The sequence below is a fragment of the Psammomys obesus genome, unplaced genomic scaffold (genome assembly GCF_907164565.1).
Source record: "Psammomys obesus unplaced genomic scaffold, mPsaObe1.curated_primary_1811, whole genome shotgun sequence".
In the NCBI taxonomy this organism is placed as follows: Eukaryota; Metazoa; Chordata; class Mammalia; order Rodentia; family Muridae; genus Psammomys; species Psammomys obesus.
This window is the reverse complement of record NW_026592666.1, coordinates 6518675-6528562: the sequence shown is the minus strand read 5'-3', so window position 1 is coordinate 6528562 and position 9888 is coordinate 6518675.

Below are 9888 nucleotides of genomic sequence, written 5' to 3'. Positions count from 1 at the left end.
TCAAGCCAAGGACCATGCTCCTAACAGTATGATATCCCTCTTGACATCCTACCCAACCTGAAAGCTGTGGGCATTACTACTTATGTGGAAATCCACAGTAAATCGCTATGATCCTTGGGTCTTAGGGCCTGTGAATGTTGCTGATACAAAAATAAAATGATTCTTCCCAGACCCAGACAAAAGCAAAGGTGAGAAAAGGCTCACGCCAGCCTCTCTGAGGTAAGCACTGTTTCAGAGGCTTTGTAGAATCCACAACATAGACATCTAAGTACTTCTTCACAAGCCACACAGTTTGCATGCAGCACACCCGTACACATGCAGGAACTTTAGTTTCTTTTCTAGTTTTGATGCCACAAAAATTTAGCAAAGATGTTTTAGACAAAATACTTGCCTTACATAGCAAGTCTGCCAATGAATGTATTACTAGTTCTTGGGTTTGATTCTAAGACAAATTAGGTTTGTATCAGAAGTAGCTTACATAATTCTCTCAATTTTTTTTTCCTCTAAAGACCTCTCCTGGCCATTACTTTCCTGTGTATGACTGTAGGTAACCCTACTTTTGTTCCCAAGAGTCATTATTCTCTGAAAGATTCACTATAGAGTTGCTACTTATATTGACTGGACCTCCAAGCAAGTTTCAGAGCACCATCATGGTTTCAATGCCTGCAGTTCAATGTCTCCTGAAGTTCTTCATTTTGAAGCTGTGGGAACGTGTTTAGTAATGGTAGTGCAAGCAGCCCTTTGCTCTGCCACCCATGGACTGCCACCCATAACTCTCCTGCTATAGAGCTGTGATTTCTGCTTCATTATTCTAGAACTCTGGAATAGGTCAGGAAAAAGTCTTGAATCTTGTGCTTCATTACTTGATGTTGACTTGTCAAAGACATCAGTCCTAGATTTATGAATTTTTCTCATTGCATGACAATGGGTTCCACATGCAGTCACATGTTTTCCTTCTGAAGACTTTTATGGCAATTTTCCTCCTAGGGTTCAGCTTTGCTTAGTAACTCTACTACTGTATGTTTCTGTTGTTCATTTGTTCCTTTTCTTACCATCTCCTCCCATTAATCCAACATAAAAACACAAAACAATAAAATATTAGATAGAATTGACATGATTTTTTAATAGATCTATGTTTCCTGGCAATTCAGAATAAATATAGTGATGTAATCTACCAAAGGTTAAACATGTGATATCAGTGACTGAAAAGGACAATGTCAAGGCTTCTGTCACTGATTATAAATCCATTCATTGAAAATATAATAGGGTTAAGTGACAGATGCTGAAATTACCAGTGCCATTTCTGTAAAAGTGTGTTTAATTGTAATTTGTTTAAAAGCATCACCACGTGATTGAGATGACAGGAAACTTCACAGTCATCCAGCATCTACGTTTTTAGAAGTTTTTCTTGTGACCTTCTAACTCTTTAAATGTCTTTTTCTGGGTCCCTGGTAACTGGGGTAAACATCTTAATTTATAACTAGGAGCAGGTTTTTTTTTTTTTTTTTTCAGATCAGCATTTTCTAAAATCTTTGTAAAAGCCCACAACACAAGTTGTAATAAGATGTCTATCATTGGCAGCAAGTTCGGTGTTAATCAAATTAATCAAGTCAGTGCACTTTCCCATCTTTCCACACATTGTTGCTATCTTCCTAGGCATGCTTTAGTGTCCCCTTCATCCTTACATACACCCTGCCTCCCTTCAGCGTGATGGGGAACAAGAGCACAATCAAATCAGTCTATTTCTTTTACATGTAGGTCACAGGAACTTTCTATCAAACTCCAAATTACATAGTAATACTTAAAAGCTCAAAAGAATACCCACGAGATATGGACTGCTAACATGCCAACCAGCTGCTATCCCTCATGGTTGTCTGTAGCTGAGCGCAAGCTTGAGGGTGTATGCTTCGTTACTCCTGACCACTCCTCTTTCTTCTCATATCCAAGACCACATCCCATTTACTATTAGTCACCATGCTTATTAGCACCTCTATCATTAGTCAGAGAATGAATTGGAGAAGTAAGGAGCTTTGTGCTTAGAAAAAAAAAGAATGAAAATTGCAGAGGAAGACACATAAATACTTCCTTATTCATCTTTCAAGCCAAAAAGAAAATTCCTACACTCCTGATTGGGATAGGAAACACCAACCTTGAAACCATTTATCTTTCCACATTACCTGTACTTATAAATGGTTTCTTAGACAATATAGTGATTTGAAGTTAGGTATGCTGACTGAAAATACTTTATAAGCCAGTAGAATGTGAGTTGGATAAAAGTTTGGGTCAATAGAGGTATTACTACTGAATCTGCAGCAGAATTAGGAATGGGTTATTTAGGTTATAAAGCAAACCAAAACAGGAGTAAATAAGTAATAAATACAGAGCTTAAGACAAAATGGAAGATTTCCACCTGCTATGACTGCTGCACTTTTGATTCTGACATCTCACAGTGGTTGGAAATCACACCCTTAGACCACCAGGTCAGCATCTAGCCTGTAGCCCTCTTGAGGGAATCTTCACAAGGCACAAATGGCACTCTGTGTCTGTGGTTACACTGCTAAAGATCTGTCTGTCCCAGACAAGAAAATATAGAGTGGCATTGTGGGGGAAAAGTATCTAATCTCTGTAACATTGTGATTCTGTGGTAAAGGAGGGTGCCCTCTATCACCATGGTGCACTCTCTGTTCGTGTGGCTGTGCAGGAATAACAGTTATTAACAGTGTTTTTGTTTTGGGAATGTGGAAGATGGATGTAGTGGGGTTAACATCCATCCTGAGAAATGTAATATCTCAGAGCTAAAACAGAGGTTGTGTGTCACTAACCAATGACACTGTACAGATGGACCCCTGATGACAAGTAATGACTCCTTTAGCCATAAATACCAGAGAGAAGAATAGCGATTTTGACACACTGTGTCAATTGAAAATGGGAGGCAGGATAAAAAAGGCTTTGGGGCTGAAAGACAGATGAATAGTATTCTGAGTACAGTACTGGTACACAAACAAATCCTGGTATACAGTAGGCTTTTGAGTGATTCATGATCACAGAAAAAGAAGGGAAGACCCACAGGTGTACCAAGTGAAATAAAACATGACCATTCTGTCAATCTCAAGTACTTTGCATTTTTTCATTCTTAATGGGCAGCTGAACAAAGGTTGACTGTCTCTAGTAAGTATATCCGTAACTTTTCTACTCAGAAACAAGAAGCATCAAGAACTGGGTAAGAATCATGAGATGTGCTCTACTTGCTCTTAGCAGAAGCACCATTATGTGAAGTAAGACAATATGAAAAGTTGCTTGTCTGAGGGCTTTTCCTGCCCTGGTACTCTGAGGATCTTTCTTCTGATCCTGAGGTATGACCATCTGCTCCCCTTTAAAAAGTATGCTAGGGCTCAGTCCCCAAAAGAAAGACAAAGAGGATGGACATCTGAGGAGGGAGAAAACAGGAAACAGGACAGAAGCTTACCACAGAGGGCCTCTGAAAGGCTCTACCCTGCAGGGTATCAAAGCAGATACTGAGACTCATAGCCAAACTTTGGGCAGAGTGCAGGGAATCATATGAAAGAAGGGGGAGATAGAAAGACCTGGTGAAGGCAGGAGCTTCACAAGGAGAGCAACAGATCCAAAAAGTTCGGGCGCAGGGGTCTTTTCTGAGACTGATACTCCACCCAAGAACCACTCATGGAGATGGCCAGGAACCCCTGCACAGAGGTAGCCCATGGCAGTTCAGTGTCAAAGTGGGCTCCATAGTAATGGGGACAGGGACTGTCTCTGACATGAACTGATTGGTCTGCTCTTTAATCACCTCCCCCTGAGGGGGAGCAGCCTTACCAGGCCACAGAGTAAGACAATGCAACCACTCTTGATGAGACCTGATAGACTAAGAACAGAGGGAAGGAGAGGAGGACCTCCCTTATCAGTGAACTGGGAGAGGGGCACAGGTAGAAAAGAGGGAGGAAAGGTGGGTTTGGGAGGGGAGGATGGAGGGAGCTACAGGGGGATACAAAGTGAATAAGCTGTAATTAATAAAAATAAAATTTAAAAAGTATGCTAGGGGCAGATAGAAGGGGAGGAGAACCTCCATATCAGTGGGCTAGAGGAGGGGCATAGGAGGAGAAGAGGGAGGGAGGGTGGGACAGGGAGGAGATAAGGAAAGGGGCTACAGTTGGGATACAAGGTGAATACATTATAATAAATAATAATAAAATATGTTTTTTTAATAGTCATTGTAGGGAATTGTGGTAAGATGCAGATCACAAAGAGCAAGTCTATGCTGACTCTGCATATATCTAGCACAGTAAGACAGGTGAGCTTAAAGAGCAGAGCATGGGGAAGAAGATAGAGGGAAAGGGAAAGAAGTAGAAAAAGGAGGAGGAGGATCAGAAGGAAAAAGATGAGAAAGAGGTGTGAAAGGAGGAGGAGGGGAAAAAAGGGAGAAGAACAGGGTGAAGGGGAAGGGTAGGTAAGGAGAAAATGAAGGAGGGTGAGAAAGAGGAAGGAGAAAAAAAGGGAGAGAGAGAGTTCGAGGAGGAAGGGAGAAGGAGACTGTGGAAATGGCAGGAGGACAAGAGAAAGATTAGATGTATGAGGGAGCAGAGAATGGTACAGAGGAAGAGGAGAGCTTCTATGTTTCCAGAAGGTTAGAATCAGAGGCCTCAGCAGGATGCTTCTGGCTTGGTTCTTTGGTATGTTTACTTTGGAACCACTGAGTGAGCTCCAGTCCTAGACAAGAATAGCTTCAGAGAGGAGCAGAGCACCATATTTCCCTTCACTGGGGTGACCTTCATGCTGCTGAATTGGCAGAGCATTGTGGCAGGTGGGAGACAGAGGCAGAGACACCTCTGGGGTGATGACACCCCAGTTCTGTAGAAGACTGGGAAAAGCTCCAACAGCCAACAACTTCCTCTCCTGGAATTCACTTTAGACTTAATTTTTAGTTGCTGTTGTAATGTTCAATTTTATTTTCATACAAAGGATGTATGTATATATGGGTTTCATAAAGACATTTTTACTCAGATGTAGCATACATTATAATTCAATTGGCACATAACATTTGATCATATCTATGAGGGCACAATGGTTTTATCACACATGTATATAATGTATGATGATCAAGTCAGGGTCATTAGCATAACAGCCTTCTTAACCATGTATCACTTCATTTTGTTGATTATGCTGTGAATTCTTATTTAGCTCTTCTGAAATTAGCAGGAAATTATGAGTTAGAAAGTCATTCTACATTGATTTTGAGCTGTGTGCAACAGACAGATTTTCCTCCCCTCTCTCCTCCCATCCTCTTTAACAGGGGATCTACTCCATGAATTATTAAATTTCTTATTTTAGCTTTCTCCATGATTTTTAACATGAACCCATGACATCAGTGGGCAGTGTAATTGACAACAGCCTTAGAGAATTTTTGGTGGCAATTCTGTAATACTGGTCCCCACAGGTATGAATTAGTTTATTCTTGGCAGTATTCCAGAAACCTCAACCTTGTATTTCATTTTCACCCTCCACAATGCAAGGAACCTAAACTTGTAGGAAAGGGCAATATCTTCATCATTGAAAGGGTTTAGAGGCAGGCTTTCAATACATTTGTTAGAATGATGAATGCAGATATTCTCCGTATTAACCTTATGGTTTTCTCTTGCTAATAATTGGAAATAAGTGTTATTACTCTGTGAACTGTGAGAATTTGTTGCCTAGTTCCCAGAAAATAAACATTAATGACTGAACATCTTGTTGCTACAAATGGCAGGAATGGCAAGTGTAGCTCAGAGAGGTTGCATAGAGAATACTTGGTTATAACTGCCACTGTCACACACTACATAAGAAATGAGTGGTTTGTGTCTCTTAACTAAATGAATAAAATGCAACCAGATATTCCAATGTGAAAATCAATTCCTATTCAATGATATGAGTAATGAAGTATCAAGGCCTCCATACAACCCACCATGTATTCCTTAAATAATACACCTAGTGATAAACAGTCATAAAGTCCTTTGTGACAAAAATTTACTCCAATGAATCATTAAAGTAAAGGGAAAGTAAAACTGCTAAATAGTATCTAACCAACATTCTAAAGCATTTCTTTTCTTAATTTTAATAATCCTTTGTTATCACTATAAAACAAATTATGCCCTTTCTAATTTTAAGTTGTGTTCAAATATTTTTCCTGGTATCTCAGACCACAACATTATTTATAGATGTGATTAAGTAAAATGTTGGAGGTTTCCCCCTATCAGTGGACTTGGCAAGGGGCACGGTGGAGATGAGGGAGGGAGGGAGGGACTGGGAGGGAATGAGGGATCGGGACACGGCTGGGATACACAGTTAATATAATGTAACTGATAAAAAAATAAAATTCAAAAAAAAAAAGTAAAATGTTGGTCAGTAGATGAGTTGTTATACAACATAACTGTGTATTTCTAAAAATAAAATATTTTTACACAGAGACAGGAACACATGAAAAGGAAGCTGGAGGAAGAAATAAAGACATGGACAGCAACTATCAAGTGCAGAGATATAGAGCAGGGCTGATCCGCTAACTTTTGACAACAGTGGACTTTAGACATCTTGATCTCAGGCCCCTAGACTTTTAAACTAAGAAAAACATTTCTCTAGTATATAGAAACTTCTATGGTAGTCATAGCAAGCCAGTGATATATCAGATTTCAAAAACGACTCCTTATTCCAAAAATGTATGGGCTGAGTGAATTCCGTTGTCTGATGTCTACCAAGTCTCTGTCTGCCACTGAAGCAGCTGCCAGCCAGCAAGCCCATGTTCATACTTCCTGATTGACCTGGTCCTGCATTCTGAGGTCTTCTGAATACCTGCAAGTTCATGGAGACCTTTGGTTGTTGGGTTCTCTGACGCCTCTAAATGTTTCTCTGCATGGGGTTAACTATCATTTTTTAATTTACATTTTTAATTTAATTTTTGAGAATTTCATATGATATATTTGATCATGTTTTTCCACACCCCTAGCACCTCAAATTCCCTTCCCACCCAATTTCAATGGACTTATAATCACAAGTCTCCATGTCAGCATGACATATTTCTAGGTCCTCATGTCAGTTTCTTCGGCGGGGCGGGAGGAGAAAAGGATTTATTTCATCTTAAATTAACACTCCATGATTCAGGAAAGTCAGGGCAGGTACTCAAGGCAATAACTGAAGCAGAAGCATGGAGGAACTTTACTTCCTAGCTTGCTTTCAATGGCTTGCTCAGCCTGTTTTCTTTTTCATTTTTAAATGTTTTTCTTTATTTTTATTATGTATAACAATTTATTCACTTTGTATACAGGGTGTAGCCCCTCCCTCATCTCTTTCCGGTCGTACCCACCCTCCCACATCTCCCCCTATGTCCCTCCCTTAGCCCATTGACAGGGGAGGTATTCCTCCCCTACTATCTGAACCTAGCCTATCAGGTCTCATCAGGACTGGATGCATCATCTTTCTCTGTAGCCTAGTTAGGCCACCTCTCCACAGGGAGGTGATCAGAGAACCTACCACGAAGTCCATGTCAGAGACTGCCCCTGCTCCCTTTAACTAGGGAGCCACATGGAGACTGAGCTGCCCTTGGACTACATCAGAGCAGGTGGTCAAGGTCCTTTCTAAGAATCATTTCTGTTTCTTTGACTTTATTCCCAAAAATACTGTAGACCTGCTAACCCAGGAGTTGTCTATCAATTTCTAAGAAGTGAAGATTTCACATGCGACCTTCAAGCACCAAGTGAAGCTTTTCAGTTCATCAGTAGTCAGTGCTACAACTAAAAATCTGCAAGTAGTCCACTCTAAAGATCCTTCTTCCTTCTTTCCACCTGTCTTCCTTTTCTTCCTCATCTCCTCTCTGCTTCCACTTTCCTAGAATACGTTTTATAGTCACATCTTCTGTATTGTTCATGTATACCAAAAAGAAATAGAAACTTGCTCCTTTATGTTGCAATAAATTTGTAAGATGTAGGAAATTTGTAAGAGCTGGAGAGGACGGGAACCCCACAAGGAGAGCAACAGAACCAGAAAACTTGAACACAGAGAACTTCCCAGAGACTCATACTCCAACCAAGGACTATTCATGGAGATAACCTAGAACTCCTGCACAGAAGTAGCACATGGCAGTTGAGTGCCCAAGTGGGTACATAGTAATGGGAAGAGGGACTGCCTCTGACATAATCTGATTGGCCTGCTCTTTGATCACCTCCCCCTGATGGGGGAGCAGCCTTACCAGGCCACAGAAGATGACAATGCAGCCACTCCTGATGTGATCTGATAGACTAAGATCAGAAGGAAGGAGAAGAGGACCTCCCCTATCAGTGGACTTGGGGAGGGGCATGCGTGAAGAACAGGGAGGGAGGGTGAGATCCGGAGGGGAGGAGTGAGGGGCTTATGGGGGGATACAAAGTGAATAAAGTGTAATTAATAAAAAAATAAAATAATTTAAAAAATTATTTAACATAGAAACCGGCTTGAATTATTTCAATGTGCCCTGTGTAGCTTTAGCTGGTTTCTTTTGTCATGAAATTCATTGGTCTCACGCCCCTGACAGAACACCATTCTCTTGGAAAGTACACCATTCAAACCAGGTGCTCCAGATCCTGAAATAACTGCTGTCATCAGATCCTTAATTAACTTTCCATTTCCTCCTGTTTACTCTTTCCTTTTGGTCTCTATCCAGACTTGGAGCCTCAAGGACGATAATTTGTAAAGAGCCCAACAATACTTAACTGCTTCTTCCCATCCCTTGTAAGAAAAAGCAAATGTTACAATGAAGAAATGTGCTGACAAAAGACCCCCCTCTCTCCACTAGCTGTTCCACTTGAGACCTAAGTGTTATCTCAGAGAAGCAGAGTCCAGATTCATGTGGCAGAAAGCAGCTTTTCTAACCCAGAAATATATTTCTGCCTCCTTAAGGATCAGCATTTGTAAGAATGAGAGAATGAATTTTTGAATAATAACTCAAGCTAAGAGACCTCACAGACTTTGCTCATTTATTCACCTTTAAATAATTTTATCTATCCAACATTAGTGATGTCTATTCTGAATAAATAATTCATATAATTCATACACAAAACAAGAAGCACTAGATTAACACAAGGAAATAGTGTTTTGGGGGACTTAGCCAATGTGACATGTTTAAATGTAATCTCAAAGTAGTTTGGATTTGTATTTCCCTGATGGCTTAAGGTTCAACGTTACTTTGAACATTTTTTCAGCCATTTGCATTTCTTTATTAAATATTCTCTGCTTAGATTGAACATCAATTTAATTGAATTTTTCTGAATATAATTTCTTGATTTCTTTAAATAAATATTTTGAATATTAGACCTCTATCAGATATGGATTTGTTAAAAAAACAAAACAAAAAAATACCTTTTCCCGGTCTGTAGGCTGTCTTTTTGTCCAGTTAATGGTATCCTTTCCCTTACAGAAGCTTTTCATGAGTTCCTATTTATTATTGGTCTTAGTGTCTGTGCTGTCAGGATTCTGTTTAGTAAGTTGTTTCCTTTTCCAATGAATCCGAGGCTATTCTTCACTTTCTCTTCTATCAGGTTCAATATGGCAGTTCTTCAGAAAATTGGAAATCAATCTACCTCAAACCCAGCTACACCACTCTTGTGTTTGTAAACAAAGGATGCCCCACCCTACCACAAGGACATTTGATCAACTATGCTCACTGAAGACTTATTAATAAGAGTTGGAAGCTGGACACAAAGTAGATGTCCTCTGCTGAAGAATGGATAAAGAAAATGTGGCTCATTTACACAATAGAGTATTACTTGGATATTGAAAACAGTGATATCATGAAATTTGCAGGTAAATTGATAAAATTATTTTCAAAAATCCTCACTGAAGTAACCCAGACCCAGAAAGACAAATATGGTATAC